The sequence below is a fragment of the Vanessa atalanta genome, chromosome 22 (genome assembly GCF_905147765.1).
Source record: "Vanessa atalanta chromosome 22, ilVanAtal1.2, whole genome shotgun sequence".
NCBI classification, from domain to species: domain Eukaryota; kingdom Metazoa; phylum Arthropoda; class Insecta; order Lepidoptera; family Nymphalidae; genus Vanessa; species Vanessa atalanta.
Window position 1 is genome coordinate 3,938,415 of NC_061892.1, and position 19,218 is coordinate 3,957,632.

General features: G+C 33.1%; 1 long non-coding RNA gene across 1 annotated transcript; it reads left to right on the forward strand.

Annotated features, from left to right (window-relative positions):
• Positions 1 to 2,808: 2,808 nt before the first annotated feature.
• On the forward strand, positions 2,809 to 18,816 carry LOC125072806. The gene is made up of 3 exons (XR_007119973.1): positions 2,809 to 2,946; positions 9,009 to 9,011; positions 18,806 to 18,816. It is a non-coding gene; the product is annotated as an uncharacterized LOC125072806 (long non-coding RNA).
• The last annotated feature ends 402 nt before the right edge of the window (positions 18,817 to 19,218 follow it).

Consider the following 19,218-nt stretch of genomic DNA (forward strand, 5'->3'; position numbering starts at 1 on the left):
CAAATAGATTATATACTAATATATACTTTTATGTTAGAATGTAATATTTTGAGGATGATATACAAATAAAATGTTATAATATTTTATATTTCACATATAGAATCGTTCTAATCCGTGGAATTGTTAGGGCTGTATAACAGTGTACAGGCTGATTGCAATGGGGACGCTGTTTGCATATACGCGGGTAGTGTTTTAAAATACTTGGCAGATTTTCGTATTCAGAAAAAACGCTGACTTTTCTAACAGTGCACTATCTAAGCGGCTTAAGTTTCAAAATCTTGGCTTTATATTATTTAATAAAAGATAAAAAAAAAATTAATGAACTATTTTTTACTGACTTGTATTTTTTTTAAATGGAGGAACGAGTTCTTCAAATGATATGTGGAAGAAAAAATAAATTGTAGCATAAATAGATCTATTAATTAATAGATTAAATGATTTATTTGTTAAAATAAACCTAACAAATGCAATCTTATTAATATTTGCGGTCTTAGTCGCATCACGCACACTTAAACATCTTGTTACACAAGCGTCACTCACACTTAAGAACGCCGACAATAAGTCGACATGGAGGGGCGTGTCGTAAAGGAATAGATCTATACAATTACTAAAGGGGAGGCTCGGGTTTATATAGATAGCTGTTTTAATATTATTTACCATTAATTTATAATTTAAGAGATTATATACATCAATCTATGAAATTAGCTTATATATTGTATACGACAGCGTGGGTAGGTCCCCACAAGGTGGCCCGACGACCTGGTGAAGGTCGCGGGAAGCCGCTGGTTGCGGGCTGCACAGGACCGGTCGTTGTGGCGATCTTGGGGGGAGGCCTATATCCAGCAGTGGACGTCCTTCGGCTGAAATGTATGTTGTACACGAAATAAAGACACATAAAATATTATATCAACTATAAAAATTAATGGGGATGCTTGGGCGTATACTATCTTTATACATGTATATTTTTACGAATTTTCTTTGTGATGTGATATGAAACCAATCGAAGTTGAATCATCTGTAAATAGTTATCTATTATGTATAATTTTTAATTCCGTTGGAACTTCTGTTTATTCAATGTCCAGTGAAGCGGGCTCACAGCAAGTCGTATATAATTTAAAGAACTAGGTAATCTTTGAATTGGAAAACAAAGGTCGTAAATGACTTAAAAGTTTTTGGTTGTTTGTTGTAAAACTAATTTGTACTTATAGATATTTTAATGAATTGTGGAACACGGTCAGAGTTGTATTATTTTCAATTGTTACGGAACCATCTACTACAGACATTTAAATACACCCTTTTTAGTTTAACTATTAATTGTTCAGCAGTATTGTGATTGCTGATATATACGACTTAGTTGAAAGTCTGTATCTGTATTATTTAATATTTGAAAAATATTGGCTAAATAATCAAGTATTTTTTTAGCTTGTAAATATAAATGTTCGTAGATTCAAATATATGAATTGTCTATGATAAGATGTATAGGTGAACATTTCGTTTGTTCGTAAGTTTGCTGATCGCTAACTCGATTGTTCCTTTAATTGTTTGTGCGCGGTAATATCAGGATTTACCTATACATTAGAAAAAAAATTTTTTATACTGGTTAAACTATTTATTCACAAAGGCAGTATATAATATTGGACGACGAATCACGCGGGTTGAGTCGTTTTAAATTAAACTGCGCGGACTTATTAAGATTAAAAACGAAAAAATTAAAATTAAAATATAAAAACATAGTCGAAATTATTTTTCAATAGCTACGGTGTTTTAATACACTTTCTGTATATTCGTCTTTATCCCTTGTATTATTTCTCAGTCGATTTCAAAATCGTTTTCATAGCGAGTACAAAAGCCAAGTGGAACGTGCCAAATTTCAAATTTCTAAGCTTTAAAGATTTCGATATTTTGTGACGGTAATCGATGTGTGATTTCAAGTTACATAAGAACTCGTATGAAGAATTATATGACGTCATAATATCTACGATATTCGTTATGAATGAGGAAAAAATCTACTTTTAAAACCAAGAATGGTGTCGTTGAACGTTTTAAGAACCTTTGCTTTCGTTTGATGAACCTTTTTGCGTTTGATTCAATGATAAGTAATAAAATTGTTACTAAAAATTCCTCGCGAATAAAAACAATAACAAGAAATACGATGAAATAATCTTTTTTAAAACCGCATACCCAATGTACTTTTCGATACCTCTGAAAACTTGTATACAGGGTTATTGGTAATTCGACATATTCCCGTTAGGAGGTGACAGTGGTGATTATTTGCGATAATTTTAACCCTCATATGCATAATGCAAAAGTTAACCATTTTTGAGTTATAACGTTTTTTAGATTTTTTCAAAATGAGTCAAACGTGCAACTACAAAAATTTATAAAAAAAAAAGTATTAATTAATATCTATTTTTTTCTTCTGATTTATAAAAACGAATAAACACTGGTTTTTTGTTAATATTAAAAAATAATTATCGGTCCAAATTTAAAAATGCGAGACGGAAAAAGGTATTATTTTTATTTTTTTTCCTCAAAGATGCCTTAAAAATAAAAAAAAAAAAACGTTAAGACACTTGTCCTGCAGATTATTTTAAAAACATAACCGTTTTATCAGCTCTCCAAACATGTATAACAACTAGGAACTTATTTCAAAACAACCGAAATAAAATGAGCACAAAGGACGCTGGCGGAAATTCGTATTCGAACAAAACTTAAATTCGCTCTTTGAATGTCTCCCAAATAAGTTCAATACATACCTAATCAATGCAAGATTATTCGCGTCGGTTTCCTCTTCACCAGCTACCCGTACCCGATGTATCAGTTTATAATAAGCGAATCCGGGAAACTAGTAGTGTTCATAGACGACAAATTAATGTCGAAAGACTTCCATGTTGTTAATTACTGAGAGGATAAGAATTTATCGATGAACCGTTGGTGATGGAAATGGTTCGCCATTTCGACAAACACCTTCGACGCACGACTCTCTTTAACAAAGGACAGCACACATAGCATGGTCTATAGTGCATAATGCAGGATTCCATCACCACCATTTACCATTATACTCCTGCGCAACTTATTCACGAAGAGGTCCCTGAAAGAAGAGTTATTTTTTGTAGATTCATACCTACCGCATTAAGCATTAATTTAGGAGTCGCGTCTTGTTTGAAAATCTGAATTCAAATTCGATCAAAATGGGATTACTAATTACCAAAACGAGCATGATTGAAGTGAGAAAGTGCACAAGAATCCTATCCTTCTCGAAGACTTATTTACAGAAAGAAGAAGATTACCAAGAAGGTTACGAGATAAAATATCATATACCAGCAAGACAGATGTACTGCACCTTTTCCTAATTGGAGTAGAGTAGAACCCATTCCGTGGCCTGGTAGGAGTTCGGACTAAACGCTGGTTGAGTTCTTTTTCTGGGGTCACATGAAATCCCTAGTTTACGTCGTCTCGCCTGTATCATCCGCGGAAGACCCCAAAATAAGAATAATAAAGAGCATTAAATATGATGCGGAATAATTTGAAAAATTCGGTAGTTAAGATTACATTTTATTTTAAAATTGTATTTTAGTTTTATTTACATTTTTTATTTAATTTTATGTGAATTTTAAAGAGCGAACTTTAGTCCGAATTCGTTCATGTTCGAATACAAATTTCCACCAGCGTCCTTTGTGGTCATTTTAGTTCGGTTGTTTTGAAATAAGTTCCTAGTTATACATTTTTGGAGAGCTGATAAAACGGTTAGGTTTTTAAAATAATCTGCAGGACAAGTTTCATAATAGGTGGTCGTTTGAAAAACATGCGTAGTATATACGATGAGTACTTAACCAGACGGATTTGCACAAAGCCCTTCCACCAATTTTTCTTTTGAGAATTTCTTAACAGTAAAACCTAATTTAGATCTAGCTAAGTACATTTTAGACCAAAGCAGTAAAATATTTCAAGAGATACAATGTAGAACTTTGTCATCTATGTGATAATGTTTATCTACTAATGGATCACTTTTAGTCCATTGAAATGTTACAATTTTAGGGCCAAACTAAACATTTCCTAGAGGACGCGATTTTATATAAAATTTGTAACTTTTTAAATTTTAAGTTTATGGTAAAAAGTCACATAATTGTACCCACAACGATTTGCTACAAATTATGTATTTACAAATTTTCCGTATAATTAAATAATTAATAGTTTCGGAGATATAGTTAAACATATGTTTCCACCTTTTTTTTTCAAGATGGCGGGCCGGGGACTAGAGCGCCAACCCCACAAACTTGAGGTTAAGGTTGTATTGACCCCCCCTACATGCCCAATAAATAAAATTGCATCCTCTAGAAAATGTTCAGTCAATGTAACATTTCAATGGATTATTTATAAAAGACTAGTTACCGCCTGCGGTGACGTCTGAGTTCGCGCTGAATTTTATGATGATTGATTTAGTACTTAAGACGTGAAAGCGTAATAAACAAACGAATTAACAATCTCACATTTATAATACAAGTATTAGGATTAATGTACAGTCAGAGTAAGACAACCTTCGTCAGTTTTCAAATTCATTCCTTTATCTAGTCGTAAACTCTTAGTGCATTTTGAAACTAAAGCTTAAACAGAAAACTGCACATAAAATTAAACTACAATAGTATGATAACTAGGTTTAAAATAGTGTACATTGGGACGCAATATGTCATACTCAATCGGTAAAGCAGATTATCGCTCATACTGAGCACACGAAAATAGATCTTAAGGTGACGAACCTTTTCTTACCCCGACTGTACATATTTGAGCCGAAACGTTGGTGAAATTATCTTCTAATTCACGAATTCCTCTTATTACAAATCGACCTGGACACACAATCGCCACTTCAAGATAAAAATAATCAATAAGACTCCTAAAACGTTTATTTTGAACAAAACTTTTTGTATTAGGTATATATAAATATTTTTAAAAACTTTGTTAGTTAAAAAGTTGTGCAAAAAACGGCAAATATTCGTTTTGTTTTTCAGTCGGAGTTCAAATCGTTCTGCTGGTGACATCCAGCAAGCAAGTTATTTAATTTATTACTGAGAAGGTCAAAACGCCATTTTATATTACTTCTTCAACTGTTTCGTGATATTGAATTTGATGTTGTTTTTCAAACTATCTATGAGCAGAGTAAACGTACTTTTCTGTTTTGCTGGAGTAACGCATTTACGCATTTTTGTCGTCTCTTCTGAGACATTCCAACTGTTAGTCTGTGGTCTGTGTCTATGCGGAGGTAAAACCTAGCTGGTTACACGGTCACTGAGAACCCCCCTAGTACGGGCAACGCTTACGGCGGTGGAAGAAGGAGTGTATAGCGCTGAACGGACCCGGCCTTAATCGACCCAGTTGAGGCAGTTCCCTTGACTCCTGCTCCATAGCGCAGGAGACCATCTCTTTCCAGCACTGAGTAGAGCATAGGACGTAGTAGTTTTAACTAATTATCACCAACACCTCTAACAAGTTAAATCTAGATATTATTTATCCAAGAAGGCTCTTACACTTTTGTTTAGATGCCTGTAATAACACTTCCTCCCCCACACTTAAAATCGGAACACATACTTCTTGGTAACATAGTACGCAGTGCTGTACAGAGGTAGTATAAGTGAAGAGTAAACACTTGTGAGAATACCTACCTAGAAGTAAATATCTCTAAACAACCTACGGAAAGCTGAGTTCATTTTGTGGAGATGAAAATTTCGTTTACTTGAATATTCATAAAAACTATTTCTGCACTTATTTCATTGATTTCAAATTTAGAATTATGTAAATTTACAGTAGGGAAAGTCATGAGTTCTCTCGTTAATTACATCTATATGTTTCAAAAAAAAAAAAATGTTTATTTTAAAATTTTAATAAAAGAACATTGTGTTTTTATACGTCAACGATATCACTTCCGTCAGCAGTCCCTATGACTGCCGTTTTTAATATTGCCATATCGCATGAGATTCGTAGAACTCATTAACATTTATATTCTTAAATTCTTAGACACAGTCATTGTCCTCTAGAACAACAAACACAAAACCAAAGTACCTCTCGCCATATCTTTTGTTCTTACCGAAAGAGGATACCAATGGTAGTGCTATTCAAAAATACACCCTCCAGCCACCAATTATTATTATTGTTACTGGGAACACTGAGCAACAATGGCCGCTGTCTAAATTAAGAATTTTTATTTACATTTCGTTATAATATTTTATGATTTAAATTTTTATACAGTTAAATATATTTATTTTGTTGTTTATATTAACGAACTATATTGCATAAAGTTATCTGAACTTTTTATTTTTTTTTATTAAAGCATATAAAAATATGATAAAAAAAAGAATTCACGTAGACTAGTGATGTACGGAGCTGAATAATTTAACTTAATAACAATGTTGTATAAAAAACTTAAAAGTTGATAATTTTTAATATATTTTAATTTCACTTTATTGAACTTTAGAATAAAAATATTATTAGCATTTATATATAAATTTAATATAACAATAACAATGAAAACATGCTAATTGGTTCTTAGCACCTTTCTCCTTTTTTAGTTTTCAGCCTGATCAATGGTATTGTCATTTAGTTTAAGATAACACATTGACAACACGAGTTTAGCCGAAGAACAAATAACATCAAATCAATTATTGCGTGTTAGAACTCGCACAAACACTACAATCTCTTGTGCTAACTTGATATTTCAATATTGCTAGGATGTGTGTATGTGTTACTGTAAAAGCTCGAACTAAGGTAAATTTTAAGATTTACCGACATAAGTTGGTAAATGTAAGTATTTATTATAAAGGGACGACTTTTTCGGACTTTTACCATTCCAACCTAACCTAACCTAACATGTAAATCCTAAGATTTACCAAGGGAATGGTGGTAAAAGTTCGAATCCCAAAGTTTTATGGACATTTACCGTTCATAATCGGTAAATCTTAGGATTTACTGGAAAATTTTAAGATTTACCGTATTTTGAGCTTTTACAGTAACATATGTATCGGATGAAAATCTTTCACATATGTATCTAACCGGATAGTCTTTAATCAACTTCTTTTGTTCCATGTAGGTATCCCACCAGTGGTACAACTACGGGCTCTTCCACTTTTAATTCACGTATTTTTAAATATTTTGCACGCAAAACGAAATCATAGCTAAAGTTTCAGTATCGTAGTATTTTTGAGCCTAATTTGTGTTTCTGGTTTTCGTCTAGACCGGTGTGAGTTTTACAATTTTCTCATACAAAGTTTTACTTTATTTGTTTCAGTTTGTTAGCGCCCGCAACAAAAGCGCCCGGCCGAGGAGCCGCAAAATTTTTCGCGAACATTCGAAATGAAAAAAAAAATAGGACTACATTTTCTTTACGAAATTTCACTGTGAATTATTTATTTAATGTATGGACACGTATTCGTTATTTATATTCAATTGTTTTTCATTTAATCGTGAACATATTTTAATTATGGGTTTAATAATCAATTTACGTAATAGTTAAACATGTTTAATTGTATATTGGTAACTATTGTCTTTTCCTTGATGTTTTTTTTTTGATTTAAGATTATATATATTTTTTTTATCTGGTGGTAGGGCTTTGTGAACTCGCCTGGGCAGATAACACTATCTTATCAGATATTTTACCGCCAAACAGCAATACCGTGTTGTGGTCCGGTTTGAGGGTTGTCTGAGCCAGTGTCGTTATACAGGCACATAACATAATACCTACCAACGTTTCTGTTTTCAACGTATTGGTGATGTAAGGAATGTTTAATACTTCTTACAGCGCTTTCTGTTAAATTCCATTATTGTAAACGGTTTTATGTGAATTTGAAATGAGGAAAGTTGAATTGTGTACTTTAAATATCTGAAATTAGCTTAATCCTCTTCTTAGAATGAAGATTTTTAAATGCAACGTTGATTTATTTTGCCTATGCTACAGTTGGCCGATCAAAAAAGAAAGTAGCGACCCAACTTTGCTCGGATGCATTTTTTTAATACAGAAATGAATGTACGAAAGAAAAAGGAACGAAGAAAAATATGTTTATAATTATTAAAACTATTTTGTTTTTTTTTTTAAACTTTAAAAGTAAATAAAGTACCAGCCAATTAACATCTCACTGCTGGGCAAAAGCCTTTACTAGGAGAGAGTGGCAGATTTTCATACACCACTTTCAGATTTCCTTATGATGTTTTCCTTCTCCGCCGAGCACGAACTGGATAAATACAAAATAATTTGTCACGGATGTTTTTATTTACGTTTATTATCTGTTAATTTATAAACATTATTCATATTACTTACGTAAAAAAAATATCCTTAAAACATGTCCAACGAAATAGACAAAGCATTTTTTAAATTTCATATTAAGCAAATAAAAAAAACAAAAGCGTTTCAAAAGTCGTTGTCACTAGTTGCAACATCGAAAATCCCCGTTCGAGTCCGACTTTCAAGCAATATAGGTCAAGCGTTCGTGTATTGGAAGCCTAGCTATTTCGTATCGTTAAACTTTTACGTCAATTGCTTACTTGCTTTGAGTCTACGTAACACACGTGCTCGGGTTGCTAAATTCGACTCAAATTTATTAATTTTATTTAATAAAAACGTTTATAACTGATCACTTTGATAGAATCTGTGTTAATCATTTAAACATGAGATTAGGCATACGGATAAGCTTATAACTCAATAACTGGGCCAAGATATTCGATACTATTATGTAAACGGATTTATAATTCATAAAGCCGTTTACAAAAACATATTTAATTGTATTTCATAGATATAACTTTGTATATCAACCGGTTCTTCTCGGTAGAATCTTCATTCCGAAGCTTCAAATTTAATACAATACTTTAAATGACGATTCAAATTATTTTATCTTTGAATTTGTTTTTATGAAAATAATTTCATTTGCTTTGTGCAAGCCCGTCTGGGTAGGTACCACCCACTCATCAGATATTCTACCGCCAAATAACAGTACACTGTATTGTTGTGTTCAAGTTAGAAGGGTGAGTGAGTGTGTAATCACAGGCACAAGGGACATAACATCTTAGTTCCCAAGGTTGTTGGCGCATAGATGATGTAAGGAATGGTTAATATTTCTTACAGCACCTTTGTCTATGGGCGGTGGTGACCATTTACCATCAGGTGGCCCATATGCTCGTCCGCTAACCAATGCCATGAAAAAAAAGGGACAAGATAATTGAAAAGTGAATGCTGTAACCCTCGATCTTTTAATTAATCCGATCGTTTTAATTTCTTATTTTAAGCACGTATTACAAAATATATGACACGTCTTATACATGTTATGTAGTATGTCGTGCTTAAAGTGTATTTTTTTATGTGTAGGAGAAAGTATTAACAAGTTTATGTCCGATGCTCGACTAAGGTTTCTTAAGATTTGAAGAACAGATTTCAGCCAGTTTCTCGGAGTCATGTGACAGAATTTTAGCCAGCAAGGGCAGGTTTCCTAACGGTATTCTCATGTGTCAACGAACAACACACACTAAATTATTATATGCAAATTAAGCACATAGACATACAGTGGTGCATAGGTTGAACCCACTATTCTCGGTTAACATTCAAGTGTTTTAACCACTGAGCTCCCTTGCCTATTAGGAATATAAATCTAGACTCCACTGAATTAGGCTGTGTTTTATGTCAATCGGTATTTTTTTTTTTTTTGTATTGACAAGGTATCGTATAGTTGAGTCTCATTTTTCCTACGTCTATTTCGAATCAACGCATCTAATATTTTATTAGCAATGAATTACGGTCGAATTATGAACGATGGGCGACAAACGTTGAAATATTAATACACGCCAATTAATAGTAATATTTGCCGTATTTGGTGTTGCATGACAGTTCCTATCTTCGCTTTGATACCTACTCATTTTCCATATTTTTTTTTTCGAAAAGCCTACGTTTCCGAGAGCCCAATATACACAGAGTGACGGTATACTCGAAGTGTCATGGCGGCCACTATCAATTACCTAATGCACGGCCACGGCGCATGAATATGGAAACGGCACTCACTGAATTCGGTCATTAGACTGTACACTGTGGTGAGTAATCGAGTTAATGCCGATGTATTTGATCCATTATGATAATTTGTTACGTAATGTTATATTTGCGGTAAGCCGATGCATGTAATACGGTTCCAAATTCGAATGAAAATAATTTGTAGGAGAAGAAAATGATAATCTTTGACTGAGAGTTATTTTAATGAAATATTATATATATATATATATATATATAACACGTGTAGTTATTTTGAAGGTTATAAATAGCTGTCAATTATATTCCAATATTAAATAAATGGCAGAAATATTCAACAGTATCTATTTTAAAAGTAATCCGCTTTTTCGCCTAAGTTAAATAAGATATATTTTATAATTATTGATATAATAATATTAAATTGAATCACAAACATCTTTACTGTAGATACTATAGGATACACCTTTTCTTCAAAAATTTCGTCGGACTCCCGATATTTAAGAACAAATGAGAATATTAATAAGTTCTATTAAATGAGGTTAGTTTTTTTAATATTATATTCATAATCAACTCATATCATAAGCAACCGACTATTCTATTCTATCTCTTATGTCAACTCAATATGGCCGCCTCGCCGCCCGCGTGTCATATATTTTCTTATGCCACGTCGTCTGTCTGGTGACGTCACTTCCCAAGCCACGTCACTCAGTCTTCGTTCAACAATATTATATTTTTAAGATTTTTGTTTAATATTTATTAGGCATAGGTTAATTCAAATATTCATTCTTATTTTTTTCTTTCCATGTAAAAGGGTTTGACTCATTTATCCTTAACGCGACATATACTAAAGTGCTTAGCGACAGCTACGAACGAGCGCTGTAACATCTTTCCGCAAACTCTCCCTTAATTGCTGCCTCCAATACATTTTGTTTCATTTTTAACTCTTATAAAATATAAAACTCGTTATTTATATTATATTTTATTTAAATATAAAACATTTATGAACGGCTTTTAAAAAAAGAATCTAATAGCTTTTAGCAATATTCGCAGCAGTACGATTCTATGATTCACTTCGTTTCTCACTCCTTAAATGTTGACAACCGACTTACGTTGATACGCCATTTTGTTACGTGTACATATATTTTATAATGATTATAGTCAAAGTCACGTGTCCTACGGTGACTTTTGATTTTATTCGTACAGAATACATATACAGGATGTAAATTTTATTTTGTAATATGTAAGTAAAAATATGTATAATTATATCGAAAATTGATATCGAATTACCTCTAAATATAGATAGTTAGTCTCGAGTAGATAAATACTTTGATAATATATTTAATTGATATATTGCTATTTAGTTTTACGGATTTTAAAATCGGATTAATGTAATTAATGTTAAGAAAATAATGAAACCCAAGGCACGGAAGAACGCATCTGTGGCAAAAAACAATATAAAAAAACATACGATTCATCAACATTAGGTACAATCCTTTCGGAAAATGTGTTGGTACCCTCTGATGGACAACTCTAGTACCGTGCACGTAATTGGTCAAATCAAATAGCGCGCGCTTTCCCAACTTCCGTTACACACTTCCGTCCCTTTTCACAAAATCCTATAGTAGATGTCACTCACTGAACACACACATAAAAAGTTTATAAATGAGTTGATTCAATATTATGAATACAGAATATCGACTGTATATTTTATTAATTCGCTGTTTTCCGTTTCATTGTTAGCGCGTTCAAACAAAAACACAAAGAAACTTTTCAATTTTATTATATTAGAATAAATTTCTTGGTATCAGTGCATATTAAGCAAAAAGGATATTTCATGCACTTGTATTTAAATATATTTTATTATTATGAGTATGATATTTTATAAATAGTTAGATTTAGAAAATATTTTTATTGATGTGTAATATTCATTGGCGCGCCTTGGGGGTAAGATCGATTTGCATGCCGCCTTGCCCCCTGTTCCCTGCTAGTCATTTACCTGTTCGTTGCTATGTATTATTATTTGATTTGCTGTTATGACTAGCAGATATATTGTAATAGGATAGCATTTAATATATAAAAGAAACATCGTTATCAAGGAAAAGAAATAATAAGAAAGAAAACAGCCTGTGGTTTATTTACTTCATTTCTATATATTTTATTTTCGGAAAATATTTTAATAAAGGAAATATCGCGCGAAAACTCCGTGATTATCATTATTGAGTTATATGTTCTTAGTCTTGTTTAGTGTCTATTATCGAATCAAAAAGCACTGAAATTTAGACATAGACAATGTTACTAGTTTTTAATAATATGATATATTCCTCACAAAAACTAACCAGTCTCACGGGAAGTTCTGAAAAAAAGCATCTTCATAATTTAGTGACAGAAACATTATCAGTGGAAACTGTGGATTAACTGAACGTCTCGTTGCCGTCATTGGTGTCAGGGGACGTTAATTTTACGCCCAGAGAATCAGACGTACGATTCAGCTGGGGAGTGCTGCTAGCATTTTGTCATCGTTCCATGCGTTTAACATTTCTCCAGTTATTATTATGAAATCTTATAACATTCTTTAGGTTATGTATATACAGGTCCCTAAGGATATATAAATACAATTGGATTTATCGATTGAATTATAAATTCCTTCTACTCTCCAACAATAACAATACTCTCTCTGAAATAGTAAATTGGTTTAGTGTTAATAATTTAATGTTAAATAGTAAAAAGACTAAATGTATTAAATTCACTACTCCCAATGTAAGATGTGTCAAAACGAGTGTACGATTAAACGGGGAAGCATTAGATGTTTTAGAATCAACAGAGTTCCTTGGTATGACAATAGACTCTAAGCTCCAAAGGGGCCCCCATATAAATAAATTGGCGAATAGACTCAGCTCTGCAGCCTATGCGGTAAAAAAAATTAGACTTTTGACTGATGTGTGTCGCCTTGTGTACTTCAGTTATTTCCATAGTATAATGTCGTATGGCATCCTACTCTGGGGTAATGCAGCTGACATTAATACTATTTTTGTACTGCAGAGGAGGGCTATTCGTGCAATTTATAACCTGGGCCCAAAAGATTCGTTAAGAGGTAAATTTAAAGAAATTAAAATAATGACTGTCGCTTCTCAATTTGTTTTTGATAATGTTATGTATGTAGCAAAAACATAAATGATTTTCCCAGAAATTGTGACGTACATTCTGTTAACACTAGGAACAAGAATAAACTTGTTACTCCAAGTACCCGATTACACAGGGTTAGTAACTCTTTTTTGGGGCAATGTATACGTTTTTACAACAGGATCCCAGAAAACGTTCAAAATTATTCAATTATAAAATTCAAAAGAGTCGTTAAAGAGCGTTTGTGTGCTAAAGGATATTACAACACTAATGACTTTTTAGTTGACTGCACACCTTGGGAATGAAATGATCGCCTCCAGGTTGTTTCAAACAACTAAAATATACTTATCATTGTACCTACATGGAAAATGGTTAAAAAAAATAAAAAAAATATATCCCGCTGAGTTTCTTCCGCCGGTTCTTCTCAGGTCCGAGGTGCTAAATTCCGAACCGGTGGTAGATTTTTGACAATCAATAAGCAAGGGCAAACACTTCTATATTGAATAAAGATTTTTGACTTTGACTTTGACTTTGACTTTGACTATGTATGTATGTATGTATGTATGTATGTATGTATGATTGTATGTATGGATGGATGTATATATATATGTATGTATGTATGTATCCATGTGTGTATGTATTTGTATATAATGTGTACCTGTTTTGTTATTCTTATATTCTTCGTTGTCACAGAATAATTATACTACAGTATAATTATTCTGTGACAACTTACTTCGTATCACACTTGATGACACACGATGACATAAGGCCACAGATCCCGAGGTTCTGGGTTCAAGCTCCAAGTCGGGCCAGTCGGATTAAAGTTATTTGGTTTCTCTGCCGCAAAAAATCTCAGAACTAGCTCGCAGTCTGGAAGTGTTATGTAGGTACACTCCTATGTACCTACATAACACTTCCAGACTGCATCCAACGTAGGTTGGTCGCCCATGAACCTGGTCCCTGTAACCGAAATCGGCCGGACGACATCATCAAATGTTATAATTATTTCAAAAGGTAGAATCAACATTCCGAACCATCGGAAAACATTTATTATGATGTTGTGTACAATGACGATTCTAAAATGCCAGTAAATGTTGTATAAAACATATTTAGATTTTAAATATGACCCATATTGTTTATTCCAGTTTTTTTGTTAATTTTGACAATTTCATTATTATTCTGTCCGAGTATAATATCACGACGGCTTTATAAAATAAGGACCACTTTAAAATAAAATAAAACACTGAATGTACGAACATCCCGCTGAGTTTCTTTCGCCGGTTCTTCTCAGGTCTGAGGTACTAAATTCCGAACCGGTGGTAGATTTTTGACAATCAATAAGCAAGTGTATACACTTCTATATTGAATAAAGATTTTTGACTTTGACTTTGACTTTGACTCCGCACTTCTCGACCAAGACTTACCAACTGCGCCAAAGATATTACCCTCATCTGATATTCTACTGACAAATAGTAATATACTTAGTATTATTACCGTGTTCGGGTCTGAATGGTGGTAAAAAACAATGATTTGTTTATCCTTTTTATATTGTACGGGATAAATGGTAAGAATTTTATTAACGATATTGTAAAAATACCTCATAAATAGTACGTAGGATATTGTTTAAACTATTTAAAAATTAAATAAGAATTACACTTTTTAATTATGCAGAACACATCTACGATAACAGAATCATTGTTAATCGTTATCTGATTTTCCATAACACAAGTGTTTAAGCTACTTACATTGGGATCAGAGTAACGTATGTGATGTTGTCCAATATTTATATTTATTTATTTAATGTTTACACACATATATATATCTTCACGCGATGAGGATTCGCACGATGTTTTACTGGATATAAGAAAATTAGACGATCGATTTTAGTATTTAATAAACACTATTTGTAGTATAGACAAGACTAGACAACTCAAAATCTATGACGTACCATCCTTTAAGCCATCTCGGTTAATAATGATCATACACAATTTCCCATATAATAAAACTACTTCTCATTTACAACCAGTGTTATATTCCTATGGGATATATCAGGATGAAACCGCGCAAACTATCCTTAACTAAAATAGTTGTTATATTATATTAATCTCTTGGGGATATTTGAAATTACGTAACAGCCGTAGACTTATAATGTGAATTTCCTTTACAATATAAACATCTTTTATAGCATATTACCTGTTTATTATGAGTTATGACACGGAAATGTGTCAATTATTTTGGCCACGTTAAGAATATTCATTGAAATTATTCTTGTCTTCTATCTTTACATGTTTGTAAGTATTCATTTAATTGTTATGAAATATTGGTGAACCGAGATGGCCCAGTGATTAGAGTGCATCTTAACCGATGATTTCGGGTTTAAACCCAGGCAGGCACCACTGAATTTTCATGTGCTTAATTTGTGTTTATAATTCATCTCGTGCTCGGCGGTGAAGAAAAACATCATGAAGAAACCTGCATGTGTCGAATTTCAACGAAATTCTGCCACATGTGTAGCCACCAACCCGCATTGGAACAGCGTGGTGGAATATGTTCTTAACCTTCTCCTCAAAGGGAGAGAGGAGGCCTTAGCCCAGCAGTGGGAAATTTACAGGTTGTTAAATTAAAAAATAAATAAATTGGTGAGTTGCTCTTTTTACGCTTGTAGAGGTTTCTAGACAGAAAAATTGGTTTTATAAGACGTTTGTCGAATAGAAATAAACTATATAACATTTAGTCTATTGGCACTAAAGCCAGAACGGGTAGCTAGTACCTGTATATTTTTTATTCATTATTTTCATTGAATTTAGATGTTATAGTTGAACTAAGTAGATATTCCTTATAAAAATATCTGCAGCAATCGAGGCCCTAATATAAGATCTCGGTATTATTAAAAATATATTATTGTTACCTGACAATAAATATTCAGTAGCTGCCCGATCTTGCTGGGATAATCCGTGCCCCGCATAGCACATATGGCTTGATCCTTCTCTTAAACTTTTCGATCCGATCGCCTTCCTCTTATTGGTAGTACACTTAGTTATGTTATTATTTATGTTACTTCCATTTTACCAGTCTCCGTTGAAAATGGGCGCTGTGCAATTAAATTAATTATATCAATGCATGATTAGATTAAGATTTCTTTAAATAAAAAACTTTTTTTAAACTATTTGTCAAGTGAATAACAATTAGAGGTACATTCAGTCATCATTCTAGCACAAATATTTAACTACAATCGGTAATATAACGGCTCATTACATGAAAAAATATGTATAAAACTGCAATTTTCCTGAAGAAATTGCGATTGAGAGAAAAAAATGGCCTGGAAATTAGCTTGAACGTCAAAGCGACGTTACAGAGAGTTAATTGAAGATTTTATAAAAGGAGCAAAAGGCTTGACTATCCTACAGGGAGGGAGGCGCGGGATTTTAAATTACAGTTATATCCCAGACATTGTGGAGCGAGAAATGAGTGAAATTGATTGACAAGTCAAAAGCTATGCGTATATTCGTCTAAGCGTCGTCTTTTCATTTGTTCGTTGTAATTTTATTTGTTAATTTAAATATATCTCGAGACAAGTGAATGATAATATGTGTAATAAATATATTTAGGTACTTATTAACAACTGTCTTGGTAGTGTAGTAGAACCTATCTGACTTATAGAGAATATAGGCCGTCCCTATATTCTCCAATAAAAATGAATGCTCTGACCTGCTTCGTCTTCGAAGATCGGGGAGAAGGCGTGGAAGCTTTGCGAATTTTCTCTCCCATATAACCTCTTCGTCATGGTATTATGGGTAAGCGATCCCATGTGGCCTTCCTGGAGAGATGGAATGTGTACTGCTGGTATGTGTGTCTCACCGGCGCAAATTATTCCAGAATATGAATGCGCCGGTGAGAAACACATACCAACTTTATTTAAGGTAGATAATATAGCGTAAGTAGGTTTTATAAAGCTTAAGATCCAGTCATCCTGTTTAGAAACCTAATTGTTCATTGGGCTTTTCTGTCGAGAAATTCTAAGGAGCAACCCGCAGTCTGGAACTTGGCAGAATTAACACTTCCGTGTCTCGGACGGCATATTTTGTACTGTTTTATAAATGAATTCACTTGATCATTTAGATCTTCTTAGTATTTATATATGTATCATAATTAAAAACATGCAAGCTTGACTAAGGTATGTATATATGACTCAAAAAGGAAATGTCTTAAAGGGGCTTAGAAAGATAATCTTTACGATTAGAAGACATTTATTATGGGTCTGTGAATAATAACACACCTAAAAAAACCGATAATAAGAAATATAAAAATCATTTAAAGCTTACAAATTTCTATTTATTGTTCTATCGTAAAAGTCAAGCGTGGTAAATAAACGGGTCACTGTGTCATTGCATTTTGTTTTGGAACCTGCATTGCCTTTATCTGAACAAAAATACGTGTTTCGGATATTAAATTTTTTGTAGCCGCATACAGTTATAGCCAAGATCATTCAGTAGTTACTATGTTTGGACCATAACTGTTTATCGTGGTTTCAAACGGCAAGCGCAAGAGTTTTGATGTGCTCATTTGTGTTTGACGGTAAATGAAATGTAATCGATTTTTTTTAAATTTAATCGATGCAAAATAGTAACTACTGAGTTTCTTGCCAGTTCTTCTCGGTAGTATGTACATTCCGAATCGGTATTTTGTACAAATAATGCAATACTGTAAAATGATGACTCCGAGCTACTTTAGAGAGTACTTTGAAGTATATTTTGATTTTCCATTCTTTAAACTGTCAAGGCCAAGGTCAAAGCCCTCAAGTACTGGAACACAGTTATGCTAAGTATTATAGTTCAACAGTGGAAAATGTGGTAAGCGTTTAGTACCCGCTACGAAATAGGCTTAAAGAACTCTAGCAGGAAATGCAAATGATATTATGATGAATATTTAAAAAAGAAGAAAAGTATGAAGCACGTTGTTTCTCGATTTAGTAACATTATATTTAATATTAAACTAGCAAAACTAGACAGAGGTTGTATAGCAAAACTAGACTGTGTATACAGCAATTATTTCCATGATGATCGGTCGGACGGCATAGCAGTTTGGCGACCTCCGTGGTCGAGTAGTGTGTACACCGGTTTTCATGGGTACGCCACTCCGAGGTCCCGGGTTCGATTCCCGGCCGAGTCGATGTAGAAAAAGTTCATTAGTTTTCTATGTTGTCTTGGGTCTGGGTGTTTGTGGTACCGTCGTTACTTCTGATTTCCATAACACAAGTGCTTTAGCTACTTACATTGGGAACAGAGTAATGTATTGTTGTCCAATATTTATTAAAAATAGCAGTTGATGTGCTGCAGCGTCATTCACCAGCGAGTTACCATTGAAATGTACCCATTATATGAGTCAACTGTCATGGCAACTGAAAATATTTTAAGTATAATATTAAATTATAGGTTATCTTTCGTGTGTGTATATTATGATAAAACTTATAACTTATTTATAAGTCTAAGATGAAAACCTTCGTGCTACCGATAACTTTATCTCGAGAGTAAGTTATTCGCCTATCGCTCCTGGATAGCTCATCGAAATCAGCAAAGCTTCATGAAAATCTAATCGCTCTGTGATCGCCCGGCATCCTTCATGGTTAATAGGGTTGGTGGTGTTGCCTTGTGTAGAAAATTGAAACATGATAATATTTTGTGAAATAATAATAAGGATACGAATTGCGATCCAACGAGGAAATTCTGCTAGCAATCAAACCGAAGCTAATCTTGCTAACATTGGACGCGGACGCCATTTGTACCGGAGCTATTTTTAGTTTTTAATTTAACTTATTCGAGTTCGTAAAATAATTCTAATATTAAAGAAGAAATAAATTTGAAATATTTACGTATTTTTCTGAGAGAGTTTAGGAGCGAAACGATTGCGTTACAGATATATCAGTCACAGGCTAGTGAGCACTGTTGTTTGACGAACTCCAAGTTACTAGTGAGAATTTCTGGACATTATTTTTAATTTAAAATAGGTAGTACTCGCCAATGGGCCATGATGGTAAGCGGTTAATATCACATAGACATTGACAATTTAAGAGATGTTAATCATACCTTACATTGTCAGTCTATCACTAA